The sequence below is a fragment of the Haliotis asinina genome, chromosome 12 (genome assembly GCF_037392515.1).
Source record: "Haliotis asinina isolate JCU_RB_2024 chromosome 12, JCU_Hal_asi_v2, whole genome shotgun sequence".
NCBI classification, from domain to species: Eukaryota; Metazoa; Mollusca; class Gastropoda; order Lepetellida; family Haliotidae; genus Haliotis; species Haliotis asinina.
In genome coordinates, this window is record NC_090291.1 from 30,190,257 (window position 1) to 30,212,233 (window position 21,977).

At 39.0% G+C, this 21,977-nt stretch overlaps 1 protein-coding gene across 1 annotated transcript in view; it reads left to right on the forward strand.

The window, feature by feature from the left end:
* The window catches only part of LOC137257771 (protein disulfide-isomerase TMX3-like), a 115,304-nt gene that overhangs the window by 13,663 nt on the left and 79,664 nt on the right, over positions 1-21,977 (forward strand). The window lies entirely within an intron of this gene.

A 21,977-nucleotide genomic window follows, 5' to 3' on the forward strand; every position in this document is an offset into this window, starting at 1 on the left:
CACATTCAGTTCATCTAAGTCATTAGGAGATCATCAGAAATCAGATAGAACTTCAGAGTGACATTTGGGTGTCTTTGTGGCACTCTGCTGACATGGAGTTATATTCCAAGGGAGATTCCTGTAAAATTGTCCCTTGGTCAGCCCACACCATACTCTTTCATACAGAGGCACTGACTCAATCAGTTATTTTTGTTGTCATTTCTGAGTTTTGACTGCGAGACGTGATTATGACTATGTGATACCTCGTGGGAGGCCATGCTATTTTGGGTCAGAAAGTGAGGATGAGTTTCTTGATCCCACTGGCTGTTTTTTCCATAATGGTAAACAATCTCTGTGAACACTACTCTGGGCCAATAACTAACATGTCTTGGTATGTTGTGGTTCCAAACGACCTAGAACTCAACTCTCTCGTTCCTTTCACTCACTCACTCACTCACTCACTCACTCACTCACTCACTCACTCACTCACTCACTCACTCACTCACTCACTCACTCACTCACTCACTCACTCACTGAGGTGACATGCATATTCTGTGATCATGTGCTGTTTCTGTTGAGTTTCGGTACTGTTGGACATGATCACAACCACAAGACAGAGTAGATCACTATTGCGTCTCAGGAAGGCCTGTGACACTGGCTGAACATAAGTGTTTGCCTCATCAGCAAGGCTATAGCTATTCATAGGGAGACATTTCCCAAACGGCTGTGGACCTAGAAAGATAGTCCGAAAAGCGTGATGTTAAATATCCCACATATGTCTAATGCCTTGCACTTAAGTGGCATGAAATTATATGAACAAGAGCAATTAACCACATGGGTAGGGTGACGCCTGTAGATTATTCCAAAGAGTCTGACGTCAAATGGCATCGTTATGAAATGCTGCCACATGCTTCTGTTTGGGATTGTTTCATGTTGTCATGTTCTTAGCACTATGCTTTTCCTTCATAACGGTTTTGGTTGATGTTTAACATTGGACTCAGCAATGTTCCAGTAGGTCTGTAAATAATCAAGTCTGGACCAGTCAATCCAGTGATCAACATCATGAGCATCTTAGTACTTGCTGTCTGAACAAAAGTCTAATGTCATCCCATTACTGGTTAGAAAGATCATGGCAGTTGGAATGTGTTTTATAATCATGCATCTTTGAAAAAGTTCACGTGAGACGAGGCACCTAATCGCCAGCACACAAAGTCAGACACCTAGCTCACTCAGCCACCGCGACTTCCACAAAAATGGAAGTCGGACAACTGGTAGTCTAGAGTGCATACTTTGTGTACCCCTCTGATAAGTGTAAATTGGCATGACTCCCATGGCTGAAAGCTATGATTACTTAATGCCATTTTAGAAAGTGGTCAAATGCAACATATGTCATATTTGGAATTTAAGTTTCTTAGTAAAGTACAAATTCTAGTGCTTTTTGGGTTGAGTCCTATCTGGGATTCTGACTTTGTGTGCTGGCAATTAGGTGCTTGACTCTGAGGGTGCGGGTTCGAATCCCGGATGGGACTCAACCAAAAATGTACTAGAATTTGTACTTTTCTAAGAAAGTGAAATCCCAAATATGACATATGTTGAACTGATTCTTCTGAAATCATCGTGCTAGTTCTCGCTTCAGTAGGATACACATTCTAAATGCCTGCAGAAAGGACTGCAATACATTTTTGGCCATTTGTTAGTTATCCTAAACTTTTGTTTTGTTCAGTTTTTAATTTTTATTATTCCAAAACATTGTGTATAATAGAAGTCACCAGTTTGAATATTCTGCTTGAAAAGTCAAGAACTGATTTCGGATTTGCCTCAGTCAAAGTCCACAAAAAGGTCATTCTGGCATGATCTTTAGTTGGATATCATCAGACATTAGTTTGCCTTTAGCAGGTTCTAAGTTCTGTATTTTAAGTCTGTGTGAATCCTGTGGATCTGTGGTCCAAGTCCATCATGTGGACCAAATTTGGACAGTGGACAAATCTGTCAGTGAACCACGACTGATCTGGCCCAGTAGAATGGGAATAGTTTACAGTGTAATTCACCTTGTTCTTCACTGTACAGGTGACCACATGTGGATCAGGTGAATCACAATGGGATAGGTGTTTCAATCATGTCTAATGGGGTGCCATAGCTTCCCTGACTTCGCGCTCAATCTACGGCTGTGGGGTAGGCTTGTGGTTAAAGTATTCGCTTACCATGCTGAAGACCCAGGTTCAGTTCAGCACATGGGTACAATGTGTGAAGCCCATTTCTAGTGTCCCCTGGAGTGATGTTGCTGGAATATTTTTAAAAGTGGCAGAAAACCATATTCACTTGCCCATGCTCAGTTTTCCCCAAACACATAACACCAGATAACTGTGTTACAGTAAAAAAAAACTGTCAGCATGTACAAATATGATTTTAAATTTAACCTAAATGATTCCAAACGGAACTGAAAAGAAACTCCATCTGGTGAGAGAAAACATCAATGTTTTTCCCTATTTAATAAGTACTGAAGTATTGCATATATTTTATCAGGGATAAAAAGTTTGCTGTTATTGTCAGTGCTCCATAGTAGTACTCATCATAAATGCCATGCAAACATTTAATCTCCACCAACTGGGTGTTGGTTTTGTGTTTCTCTAATACGGTTGAACACTACAAACACAGGAAGCCTATATGCAGTTAGTGATTGAGTATTGATATCTATACAGCACATCTCTGTCAGTGCATGGCTGATTTAACTTAATGGGATGCAGATATGAGAAACCTGTTGTTGTTTCAAATGCACTGTGACTTTGCTTGCAAGTAGCCATTTAATTGAAAATGGTTATCTTCCAAACTCCCACGTACTGCATGTAATGCACATTAGATGCACACATGTTGCAGCTCAATATATGCTTAAGATCATCATTATTTTGATTATCGCCATAACTGTGAGTGAGTGAGTTTAATTTTACGCCGCACTCAGCAATGTTCCAGCTATATGTCGGCGGTCTGTAAATAATCGAGTCTGGACCAGACAATCCAGTGATCAACAACATGAGCACTGATCTGCGCAATTTGGAACAAATGACATGTGCCAACCAAGTGAGCAAGCCTGACCACTTGATCCTGTTAGTCACCTCTTACGACAAGCAGAGTCGCCTTTTATGGCAAGCATGGGTTGTTGAAGGCCTATTCTACCCTGGTCCTTCACGGGTCCCATGACTATGAACAATGCCAGACTAATGCTAGCAAGGTGTATCTTACCTGAGTGTTTTTTTTGTGTATGCGACCTCTGAAATTGACCGCAAATATCTTCAATGGACTGCTGTTCCTTGTCCAGTCATCAATTTCATTAATTTGAAGTTTGTTTGTTTGTTGTGTACCACTGTACTCAGCAATATTCCAACTATATGGTGGCAGTCTGTAAATAATCGATTCTAGACCAGACAGTCCAGTGATCAACAGCATGACCATTAATCTGAGCAGTTGGGATATGATGACACGTGTGAACCTATTTCGCGAGCTTAACCACCCGATCCTTTTAGTCACTGCTTACAACAGGCATGGCTTGCTGAAAACCAATTCTAGTCTAGATCTTCATAGATCCTATAAGTTAAAGGGTTTTTGTCCTGAACATTTGGATTTATTTTTTATCTGTAGCTTATAGACTTATTAATTTTGTTGGTTTGGATAGCTATGGCGATATATTTATGGGTTTATATCAGTTACGTAGACTGTTAACAGTGTCAGCGAGTGACTGATGACTGACCTTTTTTCACATTTGATGTTTCCTTCCACTTGAAAGGGACATTAAGCATTACTGAAAAGAAATAAGTCCATGATGGACCTGCCTAGATTGCCTGCATAAAAAATTGTTCTATGAAAAATAATTTTTTGTTTTTCACAAGAATGTTTATTGATATCTTGAAGCAGATGCTGTACAAAATTCTTTCCCCTCTCCCACCCTTGCCCAATCCCTGCAGAAACCTTGTGCACATACACATTCATCAACCTGAAGCATTAGTCTAAAACTAGAGTCTAGTAACTTTCTGATGAAACAAATAACCCCAACCTATGTATTCACTCTTCAGGCTTGTCGTAAGTGGCAACTAAGGGGATCGGTCAGGCTCGCTGACTTGGGTGACACATGTCATCGGTTCCCATTTGTGTAGGTTGATTCTCATTGCTGTTGATCACTGGATTGTTTGTTCCAAACTCGATTATGTGCAGACTGCTGCCATATAGCTGAAATATTTCTGAGTACAGCAAAAAACTAAACTCACTCACTCATGGAATTGAAGAAGTGGTGATGTAGCCTCGTGGTTGAAATGTTTGATCGTCACCCCGAAGATTCCCCACATGGGTACAATGTGTAAAGCCCATTTCTTGTGTCCCCATTGTGATATTGCTAGAATATTGCTAAAAGCAGGGTAGAACTTACTCACTCTGGCAAATGGAAATTCATTTAGAATCTAGTTTGGCAAGTACCTGAATTGGTTTTTGGCACATACTACAAACACATGTCATGTGTTACTCAGTGTTAACCTTGTTTGTCTCCAGTTGGAATTAGTTAATGCTGTGTCAGCAGTTTCTGTGATCTCTTTGCGAAATACACATAAATATGATCACACAGTGTATTTTTACTGCAGTTACTATAAAGCTTGATTGCATAGCCATATGTCCCCCTTGGCTTGTTCAGTTAAAAAGAGTTTTATTTGTTTTGAAGTTCTGAAAGTAATTTGTGTGAGTTTTCGTTTCATTTTGTGAGTTAAAAGGAAGCTTGATCTTTCCTTGATATTCTTTTATTTTGTTTTTAGAAATGAAGTAGTAATTTCATCACATGTTTTGGGTAATCCTAGTGTTCCATGTCAGCTCATATAAACTCCTTTACCTCTGCAAGGCTATATGTCAGACTTATTTCGGTTTTAAGGGACTTTGTAGTGGCCTAGTGGGTAAAACATTTGCTCATCGTGTCAAAAACGAGTTTGTTTCCCTACGTGGGTACAAGTTACCATATCTGGTGTGCCCACTATGAAACTTTAATTTTCCTGAATGCATGAATGCAGTGTAAATCCTTCGTCAGTACTCTGTTTGAATAAGTCATTGGTATATAAGTATTGTCATGTATCAAATGTGGGTTTCAGGATGAAAATGCTTTAATCACAAGGCTACCACATCTGATATTAAAGTATCAGGCTTGTAAGCATCATCAACTTGTCATTTCCTTTTCATCCAGATATTGATAGTGAAGTTTTAGCCTAATAAAGATATCAACTTGTCATTTCCATTCTATGAGGGTTTTAAAGACTCAGTGGCCTTCCTAAGTGATGTTTAAGAACAGCATCATCACAGACTTGAACACGGGACTTGAGTGTGACAGATGAAGGCTTTAATCACTGGGCTACCTCATTCAGTACTGATATATTGATATTAAAATATGCATTTAACCTTATCAACTTGTCATTTCCATTCTGTGAGGTTTAAAAGACTCAATGGCCTTCCTAAGTAAGTTGTTAAAGTACAACATCATCGGTGAATCAAACAGTGAATCACTATCTCATTCAGATACTGATACTTAAATATTAGGCTTATAAGCATATCAGTTTGTCATTTTCACTCAGTGAGGTTTACAATACTCAAAGGCTTTCCTAAGTAAGTTGTTTGAGTGCAGGATTGGTATCTGTCAGATTGATTAGATTATGTGTCTGACTTCACTCCATCAGGACATACAGCTGTATTCACCCTGTTAAATCCCATGCACTTGATCCGATGTGACAGCCTGAAGTTACATGCAGCCCCTCTTCTTTCTTTCCCTGTGTCTACACAAGCCTCTGTTGAAGCATGTTACACGTAGACGCATGTCTGTCAACTCCCCGCTCTGATACTGTTGAGTCTGGGCTATGTCTGCTGTCGGAGACCTCATTCGGGAAGATCAACGATGCTCATTTGTATGCCCTCTGAAATGCTATCGCGACTCATTAAGTAAGCCTTTGTAAATAAGCACACCCATACGAAGTTGGGTAGATTGTGGTTGCCTCAGACTTTCGAGGTGTTACTTTAAAGTTGGTATTAAAGTTTAAAGGTGGGGTAGAGCAGTTGAGGTTAGAGATTTCACCTTTCATCATGAGGCTATGTTCTTTATCTGATAGAGACCAGACCATTGAACTGGGTGCAGTGTGTTGGATGTGTCTGTAGCCCTCGGATTGGGAAGGTATACCAGACCTTGTCTGTTTTTTAATGAGAATAAAATTGCCTGAGAGTCAGTCAGTTAGGATGCTGGGCCCAGATTTTCGAAGCTCTCTTAGAGCTAAGATAGTCGTAAGTTAATGTTAGTGTATGGCACTTACGACTATCTTAGCACTAAGAGAGTTTTGAAAATCAAATCATTAGAAATAATAGATTTAAAGAAAGAATAAAATGTATATATATCAAAGGGGGCTCTGGTACTGAGTCTCTCATGCACACCTGAAGCCAATATTGTCGTCTATCCCATGAAAGTCTATTGTTTCTTGACAAATTTAGAATTGTTTTTTTATTTTCAAAGATTTCAAAACATCCTCAGCAGGTCAACAGTTCTTTGACAGGTTCAATGAAGAAGTTCGCTTGATGTTGTTATTGGCATATGTTGGAAACAACTGTTGAAAAGAGAGTCATACAAATATTTTCGTGTTTTCTGTTCCTGTGCTCTATTTTGTAGATACATGTTTTTTATGTTCTTAAAAATGAATACATTTCAGTCAACTTGATTAGATAATGAGGGGTTTATTTCTTGTTTGTTGTTTAACTGTCTTACCAAGGTGATGGTTTTGAAGCCAGATTTTAGTAAAATGTTGTAAATCAAGAAATGTTGGCGTCATGATATTTTTTTCTGGGTGGTGACCAACTGATGTTTTTGCATCATGATATTTTTGCAACTTGCCAAGTTCTCCAAAATAAGTTGCAGTTGAAAGTTCAACCTGAAGTAAATCCAGTCACATATGAAAGGTTGGTACTAATCTTGAGCTGAGGTCAGTGGTTATCTTCCATGAATGCTATTAGTGGTGTTTTTCGTTTAACTGGAAAGCCTCTGTTAAACTGTTCGACTCAAAGACAAAGTATTATGACAGTGACATCACCAAAGCTGTTTAGCAAATTGTGTCATGATATTTTTCTGAGCTGAAGTCATAAGTAGTTTTTGCAAAAATATTATGCTCGCAAAAAAATATGTGATTTACAGTACACGGACTGACAGACACTGACTGAAAATTTGGTGTGGTACTACAGATATCTATTGCCACACGAGCTATATACCTTCATATATGTAGAAACACATTTGCTTACAATGTCGCAGCTGTAAAGTAAACTTATGAGAGGTACAAGATAGATGGAGGTCCTGAGTACAAACTGTGTTTTACATTTGAATTATAAGACCTACTTGGAAAAGTTGCAGTTGAAATTTATGGATGATGATTTTATTTACATAAAATCAAATGTTGATTCTGACTGGCTGAAAGTCAATAAAGAATACAAATGTAAGTGTCCTGATTGGACTGAAGTGGAACCTTCATATAGTATTGTAATCCTCTATTGTATCTCTGAATCTACCGTACAGGTGATGACAGTGTGCCCAGTCTGACGTGTCAGAGGTACTGGTGTCTGGATGATACATGCATTGTTTCTCACCCGCTGGCTTCACATTTATATACTTATCTGACTGTATCATTTCACTGTGAGAAATTCAGATGTTTATAATATTCTTTCTGCATTCACAAGGCATATTACACTCTATTAAGCAAAATAACAAGTAATGAATAAATGGATTGATGACAGACAGGCTAGGCTGATTGGTCAATGGGTAGATGGATAGATGGGTTGATGGAAGAAGGGATTGGATGTGGATGGAAGATGGATGAATGGATGAGCTGATGAAAAGAAAGGTTGGTGGTACTGTCAGTATCCCATGAGATGGTGGAAGGTCTGATGATAATGGAGTATGGATAAATGGATGGATGGATGGATGGTGGAAGGTCTGATGATAGATGGAGTATGGATAAATGGATGGGTTGACGAAAGGTTGGTAGGTGGGTGGTTGTATGGATGTACAGATAGATAGTTGGTAGATCGATAATGGATGAATGAGTGGGCTTATGGATGGATAAATGGATGGATTGATGAATAGAAAGGTTGGTGGGTGGTTGTATGTATGTATAAATAGGTTGGTGGGAGGCCAATAATGGATGAATGAATGACCTTGTGGATGGATAAATGGATGGATAGATGGATGGGTGGTGGAACATCTGATGATGGATGGAAGATGGATAAATGGATGGATTGATGAATAGAGAGTTTGGTGGGTGGTTGTATGTAGGTATAAATAGATTAGTAGGAGGCCAATAGTGGATGAATGAATGACCTTGTGGATGGATAAATGGATAGATAGATGGATAGTTTATTATCAGATAAAAGTGATGTTATCAAAATTTTACATGTTATGTGACCAGAAAATGGGGATGGATAATAAGAAACCAGATTAATGTTGGAACTCTTCAAACCTTCATTGCCAGAAAAAACTCTTGGAATTAAGGCAAAGCCTTCAGTAAGGTTAGAAGGACATGGAATCTGAAATTAAGGCGGGGCTGAGAGTTCCCACACAGACTTTTTTCCCCTCATGGAATGTTAAGAAGGAAAGTCCATGTTTATTAAGTTCGGTGTCCTAGCTCAGTACAGTTGGATAATGTCATCTATGTGCATCGTGAGCTGTGGATATAGTGTTGACAGTCAAGGTGGCCGCTCCATGAACTGGGTAACCCAGTAATACTCTTCATGCAGTTATGATGTTATTGGCTGTCGAAAGCGGTCAGGGTATACAACTCTCTTAAAGATGCTGCCTGTATCTATATGGGCCATGTTATGTCTGTGTTTTATCGCTCTGCTCCCATTTCATGATTTCAGATAAACATTGTTTTGATGTATCTAATGTGGCTATCTTTAACAAGAATGTCTCTTAATGTTATTTACTGTCCATCAGCTGGCATTGTCAACATTTCATGAGATGGTACTGTCAATATCACATGAGATGGTATTGTGAACATTCCATGAGTTGGTACTGTCAGTATCCCATGAGATGGTACTGTCAATATCCCATGAGATGGTACTGTCCATATCCCATGAGATGGTACTGTCAATATGCCATGAGATGGTACTGTCAATATCCCACGAGATGGTACTGTCAATGTCCCATGAGATGGTACTGTCAATATCACATGATATGATGCTGTCAATATTCCATGAGATGGTACTGTCAATATGTCTTGAGACGGTACTGTTGATCAGTTCCCCATGAGACCACCCATTAAGATGGGTTTGAATATTAGCCTTCAGTAACCCATGCTTGTAGTAAGTGGCGACTAACACTGAGATAATCATGCTGACTGACTTGGTTGACACGTCTTTGGTTCCCAGTTGTGCAGATCGATGCCCATGCTGTTGGTCACTAGACTGTCTGGTCCAGACTTGATTATTTACAGACTGTGGCTTAAAACTAAACTCACTCACTCACTCACCCCATGAGACAGTCTGTGTATCATGTACCACATCCATGATTAGTTTGTGGCGTATGAAAAGAAACTATCATGCTATCAGTCATTGTTCTATCTGGTTCAGACTCAATCCTTCAACTGAGACAAAGCTAGTTAAACCAGTCTCCACTTGCTGATCGCTGCATTCAAGGTCTTAGGCTCCTCTGTCAATATCTTCTATTTCTTGTTCTGAAGAAACTGTTATATTTCTCTTCAGAATATACCTTTGGTGTTTACTTTAGAAACTGATGGGGATGGTTTCTTTCTGGCAGACGTCATCAGTGGCCGTCAAACAAATGGCTGTTTCATTATTTTCTTGAACAAAAATCATCTGGTTCTTGTCCTGCTTTTTGTCACAAGAATTGTGACAGTTGTAAATGATTGTTTTCATATTGATAAAACTGCATTCCATTATTTTCTGGCCAGTATTGTAATAGGTTTTGTTTGACTTGCAAGTTTGTGGTTGTATTGTCTGGCTAACAAGAACTGAGTGGGATAGGCCTCCAAAGTTATGTTTTGTTGACCTTGTTGGAAGTCAGTTTACATAAACGACACACAGTCATGCATGACTGTTTTTCCAGTAAGTTTTGTTTTTCTACTGTTTTATTATGGCTTAACGATGTTATTAAAGTAAGCGATTGTTGAGGTGAAATTTCAGGGTAGAAGGGAAACTTGAGAGGATTTTTTTGGGTCATAAAAATGCCAACAACTAATAGTTTTGCATTCAGGATCTGCTTAGGCTGCACATCTGTTATTCAACTGTTTTCAAACAAATCCCCAGTTTATGATGAACGACATAACGAAGCTGATGAAAACATGGTAAACTGCAACAGGTTGTTGTGCATAGTTTTACCAGAGAGGCTGTGAACAGGGTAGTTTTTAATACAATATTGTTTGTTGTATGTTTGGCATCGATGTTGTTTTCTGTGTGCTTTTAGCAACAAACTTGTGTAAAGTGTGAGAAACTGTTAGAAGGCGAATGAGTAAGTCAGTTTAATATTGAGTCGCACTCAGCAATGTTCCACCTATATATTGATGAAATGTAAAAAATCAAGTCTGGACCAGACAATCCAGTGGATCAACAGCATGACTGGTTCGATGGATGTTTAACACATCTCACTCAGTAAGGTTCCATGATGTGCATGAGTAATATTCCTACTATATGGGAGTGGTCTGTAAATAATCGCAGAAAATCCAGTGATCAACATCATGAATATTGACAAACGCAACTGGGATATGAGCGAATGAGTGAGCTTAGTTTTACTCTGCATTGAGCAATATTCCAGCTTATGTGGCGGCGGTCAGTAAACATATCAAGTTTGGACCAGAGAATTCAGTGATCAATAGCATGAGCACCAATCTGCTCAACTGGGGACCAATGACATGTCAACCAAGTCACCAAACCAGACCACCCGATCCCGTAAGTTGCCACTTATGATGAGCATGGGTCACTGATGATGAGTTCTAACACAGATTTTCACCGGTATAAAAGGAGAAATTACTATGGATGCTTTTGATAGAAACATTAACAACATGTAATGTTTCATGTCCCAGTTTTGTGTCAGCTTGGTATAATTGCCAAAATAAGACTCTTGTCCTGCATTAGAGGCACAGGGCTTTATGTATATGTATCTATATTCTCTACATACAAATGCATGTTTGGTATCCAAAAAATGCAAGAACTGTATTCTGGCAAACCAAAATGAAATGCTCCTCAGAAGTATTGAATTATTTAAACAGTGGTTTATTAGTATTATATTTATTAGCATTAAAAAGGTTTGGCCTTACATATCAAGAGGTCCAGAGCACTGAGCCTTTATCCACAAAGGCTGTAATAGAGTATGTTAACATTTTAAAGCTGTGGGTTACAATGTTGTTCAAAACAAACTTTGGGGGCTTAAATACCTAGCAACTCAAAGACAGCATGTTTGCCTAAAAGAAATGATCTCTGAAGAATGTGCCTTCACATAGAACAGCAATGCACTTTAGTATACTTCTGATGATGAAAAAATATAATATTCTTGAGTAGGCATCAGTGCCATTAAACAATATTATCAAGTTGGTCACAAGTCATTCCAACACCACTGACATGAAGCCACAGTGTTCTGCCTCAGTGTTCCCCCTCAGTGTTCCTCCTCAGATGTGGCTGGAATAGTTTGAACTGTTGTTTTGATTATACTCACTAATAACTCATATGTTGCATGGTATTGTTGTATTGTTGCAGCAACTAAACTACAAATGTACAAGTTTGTTGTCACAGTTCTGAAGCAGCTGGTGCATATTCTAAATCTAGAATATGAGGCATTCTAGATTATGATTCGTACCAATCAGTTCCTGAAAATGAAGAAAATCTTTTGCCTCTATTTTATTTCATTTTATGAACATACTTTAGGAATCGATGACATGTGTCACCCACATCAGCAAGCCTGACCACCTCATCCTGTTAGTTACCTCTTACAACAAGGATAATTGCCACTTATGGGGTCTTTCAGAACTGATCAGAGGTGGTCTAGTGGTTTAAGTGTTCGCTTGTCACGCTGAAGACCAGGGTTTGATTCCCCAGATGTACCATGTGTGAAGCCCATTCCTTGAGTTTCCCTGGTAAACTATACTCACTCATAAGTGATCATGTTTTTGTTACCTTACTGTACCACTTGATGCCGTCCTGTGTCGCCATCATTTAGTTACTCTTATCTAGAGACGGATTGAAACTTTCTGATGAATCATGCTCAGATGTTAAGTTTACTGAGTATAAAGTTCTGAGCATTCCCAATAAGCTGATCTGTTCCACCTGCACAAGTCATGTGAGTTTCATTGTGAGATGAAGAGGAGTCCAAGCTTATGGATTACAGCTTCTTGATTCTGTCAATATTATCTTTGGTACAGTTCCCAGAACCTTCAACCATCATGTTCTAAGGTGACTTGCTTGATAAAGGTACAAGCACCTTTTTTGACTTGTACAGTGAAAGATAAAAAAATTGTGACCCATAAGTTAACTCTTAACTCTACATTAATACTATACCTACTAGAAGCTTGAACAGTGGCTTTTATGGAGAGCATTTGCCTGTCTGCTTAGTCTCTGAAAGTATATAATTTTGATAGAAACAGAACTTTATTAATTTGAAAAGGAGCCCCAGTCAAATGGAAGGTTGAACCTGATGAAAATCTACACTCGCTTCATTCAGGGTCTATGGCTTAAGTGGCTGAAGCAGATTTATTGTGGTTGAGGGACTGGGACAGGCTAGTCTGCAGGATTGCAGAGTGTGTGTGTAGGGAGGGACTAGTCAGTGTGATGCAAGAAGGGCGGAATGACACAGACGTGTATATTTGTCAAGCTTTACCCCATTCTTGCATTTTTCATGCATACATCATCCGAGGCATGTCGTAACTCATATTTAACCAAATAAGTGTGTGCCCCAACAAGCAGAAGTGACAGCAGCAGTGAACAGATGTTTGTGTCAATTTGCTGCAGAATCATTGAAAAACAGTGTAGACGTTGATGAGAATGAAACAAACGATCCAATAAAGACAGAGATGATAACAGTGATGATATAGTGAATTTGGGGAGAACAGTCCAGAAGATGAGTGAGTGAGTGAGTGAGTGAGTTGGGTTTTACAACAAGTTAAGCAATATTTCAGCAGTATCACCACAAATGGCCTTCACACATTATCCTCGTGATGGGAATTGAACTTGGGTCTTCAGTATGATGATGGAATGCTTTAACCACTAAGATGACAGTGATAGCAGTGATCCGGTGAAAAGAAGACATGAATACACAATGCCATTTAGAAAGTGTTCAAATGTAACAGATGTTATATTTGGGGTTACACAGTTTTAGTAAAGTACCAATTCCAGTACTTTTGTTGGGTTGAGCCCTATCCAGGATTTCAAACCACACAGTCAGAGTCAGGCACCCAATCACCAGCACACTAAGTCAGCAGCCTAACTCACTCAGCCACCACAGCTTCTTCTCGGTGTTGTATGAGAATAATAGTGATGATGATGATGATGATGATGATGATGATGATGATTACAGTGATGACAAGCATTTATGAAATGACTAAGTTTGCTTAAAATGAGGTAACTATAACCTCATTGTTCTAATGATGGTGATATTGATGATTTGTCACTCTGACACCTTGTCCCAATACATGGTTGTACATGATAAATCCAACATCATACAACAAAAGAATGAAGATAGATCTCTAAGACCTCCTTTGACTTCCCAGCTGAAGAAAGACATGAGATGGACAAGTCTTATATGCACAGCAACACTCCTTGAGAAAAGATGCTCTTTTGTGTAAATACCAGAATTTTTCTTTGGCTATTGCTTGATGAAGAAGGTTATCACAGCCTTTGTACGAAGACGCAGACATTCTTCGGTTAGGGAAACGTGTGTGTAGTATGAGTGTTTGCAGAAATAAACTGTAACTCAGTAGCATATTGTTGCAACTGCAGGGCTCTGTCTACCTCATTCCACATGTCGCAAGGTCGTCTAGGGCCTACCATCCTCACTAAGCTTAAACAGTTTGTTCTCAGGTTTTAGAAAACTGTAGAAATATATCGCGGGAGAAACTGAATGTTTTGAGACATTATGTCTCATTTGTGAAAATCAAAATTGTTTTCCTCCTTGAAAGTGTATCTTTCAAAGTCCTGACTGGGAACTTTCTGTCTTGTATCACACCTGCCTCCATAACCACACCACTCTCTCGCTTCTCAAAATGTTTTGGCTGGTCGCTTAAAGGATTTTTCTCCCAAATTACAGGATTGTTTGTTTTAATGAGACACAGATTTTTCCCATTAGAAATATGATTTAAGTGATATCTTGAAATTTGCATTTTAGTGTTAAATAATGAAAAGAAATAGATCATGAAGGAAATTCTCCAAACACAACAAAATGATTTGAAGTACTGGTTCACTCACTTACTTACTCAACAATACCTTGGTGTATCTAAAGAATTAGCCGCAGTTCATGTATGATATTAATGAACTCAGATATTGCATACCCTATGGCAAATATGAACTATACGGTTATTAGATATTATACGGTGTGCAGAAAATGTGCACCTAACAGAACGATTAGCTCACACCTTCAGGGGCATTGACATTTAAATCTGAGGAAGTCCACTGCACAGTGAGCTAAACACAGCTGCACTTGAAGCAGTAATACTGCCATCTCCACACCAACCTGTGTTATATGAGTGGATGTAGAGGAGCTCCCTGTCATCATGTGTGTGTCTACTGCAACACTGAGGAACAAGAGGAGGAGGCCAGTCTGACATGCCTCTGTCTACTGTGTATGTCTGTTGTGAGATGCTATCAGGCTGGTTTCAATCCGGCTTTCAGAAGGTGTGAAGCCACTTTATTGTCAGTGTCTGATCTTGTTGATAATCTGTTTTTAAGATGCAGCCATACAGTGCATAAAATATTTGGGGCAGTGTGTGTCATGAACTGAACTTGACATACGCCTTGAATATTTGATTATTGTGGACTTTGAGAATTTAGGCCAAACGCAAGTGTGTAATTAAAAATCTGTTTTATGATTGAAATAAAAATTTGGTAAGGTTGTCAATCTGGCTGTTAAAAGTAAAATACAACATGGATAATCTGACATATCTCTAGGCTCCCTGACTTCCTGCTCAATTTGGGATAGTAGGGTACCCCTACTTGTTAAAGCATTTATGCCAAAAACTTAAATTTGAATTCCCTGAGGGGTACAATGAGTGAAACCAGTATCTATTGTACCAGCTGGGATGTGGCTGGAATAGTGCTGAGAGCATCATAAAACCTCACTCACTCACTCACTCACTCACCCACCCATCCACCCACCCACTCACTCACTCACTCACTCACTCACTCACTCACTCACTAAGACCGAAAGAGCACTAAATCTTTGCCTCACAATCCTATCCAGTGATGAGCAATGGTGCTGCTGTCTGCTTGCATTCTTTATCTAGAATGTTTTTGTTTGTTTATCAGGCAGTTTCCTGTTGGCAAAATTTGTAAGTGCACTCACTCACTCACTCACTCACTCACTCATGCACTAAGACCGAAAGAGCACTAAATCTGTGCCTCACAATCCTATCCAGTGATGAGCAATGGTGCTGCTGTCTGCTTGCATTCTTTATCTAGAATGTTTTTGTTTGTTTATCAGGCAGTTTCCTGTTGGCAAAATTTGTAAGTGCACTCACTCACTCACTCACTCACTCACTCACTCACTCACTCACCCACACACCCACCCACCCACCCACTCACTCACTCACTCACTCACTCACTCATGCACTAAGACCGAAAGAGCACTAAATCTTTGCCTCACAATCCTATCCAGTGATGAGCAATGGTGCTGCTGTCTGCTTGCATTCTTTATCTAGAATGTTTTTGTTTGTTTATCAGGCAGTTTCCTGTTGGCAAAATTTGTAAGTGCACTCACTCACTCACTCACTCACTCACTCACTCACTCACAGACATTGCTGCAAGAAAGGATAACTGTATCTGGTTGAACAACTTTAATTTCTGCAATTAGAGAAGTTGTTCATCCATATGACGTTATCCTTCCTTACGGCTTCAACTTCTAAATGCCTCTGCCATATGTTGCTGCTTTTGATCATTTTAATTCACAAAATGTCCTTGAAAAAGCTTGTTTCAGACATATTGTCCCATTACCAGCTTCATACAAGATGGTAAGAATGGGCTGAATTAGAATAATCAAGATATATCGTCTTCTCTCTGACATGTGAGAAGCAATAAGGAAACAAATATGTTGTTGTTGTCTTAGCTGAAATATTTTATGTGCATCTGAGGAGTTTAATCTCCTATTTTATGGTGAATTGTGATAGGATATTCAATCACTGTCACAGTAGTCACCTGTAATTATCCTGCTTGAAAGAAATACAGTCTTCCACAATACTCCTCTTTACAATAGAATCCTGGTCATTGATTGAGGTGATGATCACAGACTTCTCCATCAAATACAGGTGTACTCATTTCACACACAGTGACATTTATGTTGACAAGATTAATCCTTAAGTTCACTACCAAATCTAATACATCCTGTAAACAACTGGTAGCACTCCTTAAAAGCTGTAAACTTTTTAAAAACATCCACAATAAGTAATTGTGATGATAATAGTTTCAGGTTCCTATGTTTGAATGAGGTGAAGGAGGTGAGGTCTTGTGTTGTAGATTATTGTACTTGTGTGGTACCATGTATGGATGTGTTTGGCTTTTGTGGCAGCCAAGTTCTTTAGGCCTGTCCCTCACAGATACCATTCCACAATTTAAGATGGATACCTAAGACAGAAACCCTGAACTCTCTGTGCATTTGCTCTATCCACTAGACCATGGAGGCTGTAGTTGTGTAAACATAGGTTTTATTGCACAGTTCATGTGCGAATTTGTTAATGGATCCACCGTTCTCATAAAGTGGTAAAAGCAAATCAGAACTTTATTGACCAAAGTGCATCTGTATAATAATCTGCAAGACCAAATGTTTTCCTGAACACAAGAAAATCTGATAGCTTAATATGTGTACGTATATATATTTCTTGATAAACGGGGTCCTGTTCCATGTGAGGGGTGGTAGGATAGCCTAGTGGTTAAAGCATTTGCCTATCATGCTAAAGGTTCGATTTCCTATATGGATACAATTTCTGGTGTCTCCTGTTGTGATGAAGTTTGAATATTGTGAAAAGTGGTGTAAAACCTAATTCATTCACTCCCTCACTGTTCCAAGAGAATTTCCTACTCTTCTTGTCTTGTCATAGCTGCAAGTATAAGTGTTTGGTTGCTGTTGAACCAATAATATGTTCCTAAAATAGATATGCAGTATACAACTCACTCTTTGTGTTCAGCCATCTCATAGGTGTGCATCCAAGGGTGAGGCAGGGGTTGAACAGTGTTAACAATATACCCAGGGTTGTTAGCTGTGGGAAAGGCTGAAGTCATGCAGGTCCCATATGTTTAACACTGGTATGGTTCTGACAAACTTGGAAGTAATGGGACTCAAATCCATCATTTTAAGGTTCTTATATGCCCTAAGGACTTTGCACATTAAGTTGTAGAACTTCTGATATGCCCAAGGAACACAACTACACATTTGGTTGCAGCTGTTCTGATGTGCCCAAGGGACACAACTCTAAACATTAAGTTGCAGCTGTTCTGATGTGCCCAAGGGTCAGAACTCTGCAAATTTAGTTGCAGCTGTTCTGATTTGCCCAAGGAACACAACTGTACATCTAGTGGCCACTGTTCCGATGTGCCCAGGGAGCACATTTAGTTGCAGCTGTTCTGATTTGCCCAAGGAACACAACTGTACATTTAGTGGCCACTGTTCCGATGTGCCCAGGGAGCACATTTAGTTGCAGCTGTTCTGATATGCCCATAGGACACAACTCTGCACATTTCGTTGCAATGGTTCTGATGTCAGCAACTGACACAACTTTTCACATTAAGTTGCAGGTCTTCTGGTTTGCCCAAGGGACACAACTGTGCATGTTAATTAAGTTGCAGCACTTTACATGACCGGGCGACCTGTCTTCATTTAAACTAAGTGTTTAATGTGAGAAAACATTATGAAAAAGCACAACAAATCAAAGATGCGTTTGGTAGATTTTATCAACTACAAAATACCTACATTTCTACATAACATGATCATTGAAGGACCTTCCAGTGAAGTCATCTTCAAACAAATAGCACCAGATATATACATACATGAGTTAGAAATCTGTTTCTTAGCACCTGTCAGTTTCATTAAGTTGTTTGAAAATACAAAGGTTTAGTACTGGTCAGAACACAAAATGTGAACAAATGTTAAACAGGTTTATCTTGTCAACAATAAAGCAGCATGTTTATGGTAAGACATCTGAAAATATAAAGCTTCTATCAATGAGCTGACATATTTTACACTATGAGTTGATGTGACCTACAATGCGCTAAATGTTTTGTACATTTGAAAGAATATAAGAATACATTTCCTGGAAATATCAAGTCATGATCAAGAATCAACAAGATAATTACCATTCAATCAAATCAAAGTTGAGAAAAGTTCATTGTACTTCTTAATTACCCTTCTTGAGGTTTACCAGTATAAGCACATTTTGAAGTCTGGATATGTGTTCATGACAACGTCGTAATGGTCCATTCTGAAGAGTGAATCTTTGGTTACAGTAGTATAGGCAGTATATTGTTACAGCTGTGCTGTAACGGATGGAGTATCAGGTAATAGAGTATAGCATTAGTTTGTGGAAGAAGCAGTGATTGTCAGTGACTTAATGGTGTAACTATCCAAATGTGCACAAAACGTTCCTGATTCACCTTACCATTATGACAGGAGGGATTGATAGACTGTTATTGTTGTGGAATTTTAAGAAAATACCAAAAATAAAGTTGGGAGAAATTCAAGTCTATGTCCAACCAACTAGGAACAGAAGCAATACACTTCTTCACAGTTCCATGGAAAATCACTCTTCTGGAAAGGCAGTAGTTTGGTAATATAAATCTGAATCTAACTTCATATACTCACACATGAAAGTCCATCCTAGTCATCAGGAGAACAGGGGGCTGTTGTAGAAAGTAATCCCAGTGATAATGTGATCGGAACTCACATCCCTTTGCATTGACTTCTGACAGTTCTAGCTCTAAGGTTGTTTGGTACTACAGCCATGGTTCTTATCCACAAAGTGTTAATAGCTCTGTGACATTTGTGAGCTTTTCATAGACTAAAGCATTGCGACAGGTTGTAGCATAACATATGCTTTGAGGATCGTTACCCAGGACATCATCAAATGTTCCTAGCGCTACATCTATCGTAACTCCATGTCTAAGTAGAGTCAGGACAATTACAGGGCTATGGTAAGTTTATAGAATAAGTCTGGACCACAAGCGAATTTAACACAACTGTCTTTAGCCTAGATTAAAGGGTGGCAGTTACGATCACCATAGTGCTGAGATTCCTTTGTGCAGCAGGCCCAGTCATGACACAAGCATGTTTATGTGACTATTATCTAGTCTACTCCTTGTCAATTAGAAGTCTATCGTGTGTCTACAATTAGTCTACTGAAGGCCAAAGCAGCAATTTGTTTCTGCATGATCCACTTTCTTAGAGTGGTCGTAATACTTCAACTTATGACAATCACAATGCTATGACTCTTGACTCAGCCCTTATGTCCCAATAGGATGGGGTGGTCATAATCTAGGGTGCGTTGCAAGTCGAAAATTGCTTAGAGTAAGCAAATGAATTGCTTTTTCTGGGCTGGCAACAGCTCAAAGCGTTTATCCCTCTCCCAAAATTGGTGGAGCGATTACCGTTTGCTGGTCTGGCACTAATAAAAGAGTCTCGATGACGAGTGATAAGTGTATGATTGTTGAAGACTACATTGAACCTGTGGAACAAACTGAGGATGCTGGGATGTAAGCTGTTTTTTGCCAGTTTGGCAGATGAACAGTTTTGTTCAGCCTTCGATTTCAAATTTTCCTAAGCCTCCATTTTGGTTTGAGAACGAAGCGAGCTCATCCAACGATTGCTGCAATTGCAAGCGGTTGAAAGTTAGTGCTCCGTTGTCAGGTGAATCGCTGTACATCGCTTACTTGTTGTTTGCAACACACCCCTAGACTGCTGATTGTAAACTATATTCTGATGTGTGTCTACCATCAGTCTATTCATTGGCTAAGTACTGGAGTTGAAATTACCAGAACAGTGATGTTTCTGCAAGGTGCACTTATTCAGTTTGATCTTAGCACTACGATTCACTAAGATCACAAGCGTGCCAAAGCAAAACAAGACAAGGTATAATTACCATGGAAGATCAGTTGTTAATTGATTGTGTACTTCTGACACTGAATGTGTTTGATATGTTTGTCATTTGCCCAGTGCAGATAGTACCTGGCAGACTTGAGATTTCAGGAACAGCACTTTACACTTACAGAAATCTCATATTGCGCTGTGCATAGTGAGCACTTTTACCACATGCTAATCTTAGGAACAAGGCAGTGCTTTAGGGATATAATCTGAATCTAGCTACATATATTCACACATGAGTCCATTCTATTTACCAGTCATTCCTCAGTGGAGAAAAGGGAGCTGTTGTCTTGTCTTAGGAACAAGAGTGAGTATTGTTTTATGTTGCTTTTAGCAATGTTGCAGCAATATCATGGCAAGGAACACCAGAAATGCGCTTCACACATTATACCCATGTTGGAAATCAATCCCAGCATTTTGGCATGAGTGAACCCTTTAACCACTAGGCTACCCCACTACCCTTAGGGACAAGAACTTATCGTGTTACATGTAGGAAAGTATCATTTGTAATTTGCCTTGTGGGTAGTCTAGCAATTTTGCTATTTCACAGTTGTAAAGCATTTAACTTTGATAGAAATTAGAAATCGTTTTCTGAACTGATATTTTTGATCGTAATGTTTAATATCATTTATGTGAAATCACCCCACACCTTGTTGACAGTAATATCTACTTTGGGAATGTGGGATGTCATCACTTGATTTGACATCACCTCATGCTTTATCAATGGTAATGACTACACTGAGAATGTGTGACATCATCACTTGATTTGACATCACCTCACAACTAGTTGACAATAATGTCAAGACTAAGAATAGTGTGATGTCATCACTTGATTTTGCATCACCTAGCAACTAGTTGACAGTAATGTCTACATTGGTACTGTGTGACGTCATCACTTGATTTGACATCACCTAGCAACTAGTTGACAGTAATGTCTACATTGATAATGTGTGATTTATCACTTCATTTAACATTGCCTCACTACTAGTTGACAGTAATGTCTACACTGGTACTGTGTGATGTCATCACTTGATTTGACATCACCTAGCAACTGGTTGACAGTAATGTCTACACTGATAATGTGTGATTTATCACTTCATTTAACATTGCCTCACAACTAGTTGACAGTAATGTCTACACTGGTACTGTGTGACGTCATCACTTGATTTGACATCACCTAGCAACTAGTTGACAGTAATGTCTACACTGGTACTGTGTGACGTCATCACTTGATTTGACATCACCTAGCAACTGGTTGACAGTAATGTCTACATTGATAATGTGTGATTTATCACTTCATTTAACATTGCCTCACAACTAGTTGACAGTAATGTCTACACTGGTACTGTGTGACGTCATCACTTGATTTGACATCACCTAGCAACTGGTTGACAGTAATGTCTACATTGATAATGTGTGATTTATCACTTCATTTAACATTGCCTCACAACTAGTTGACAGTAATGTCTACACTGGTACTGTGTGACGTCATCACTTGATTTGACATCACCTAGCAACTGGTTGACAGTAATGTCTACATTGGTACTGTGTGACGTCATCACTTGATTTGACATCACTTCACATGTAGTCAGCAATAACATCTAAATCGACAATCTTTGATGTCACAACTGTCATTACTTACATTTTGATACAAAAAACAGTCTAAGGCCAT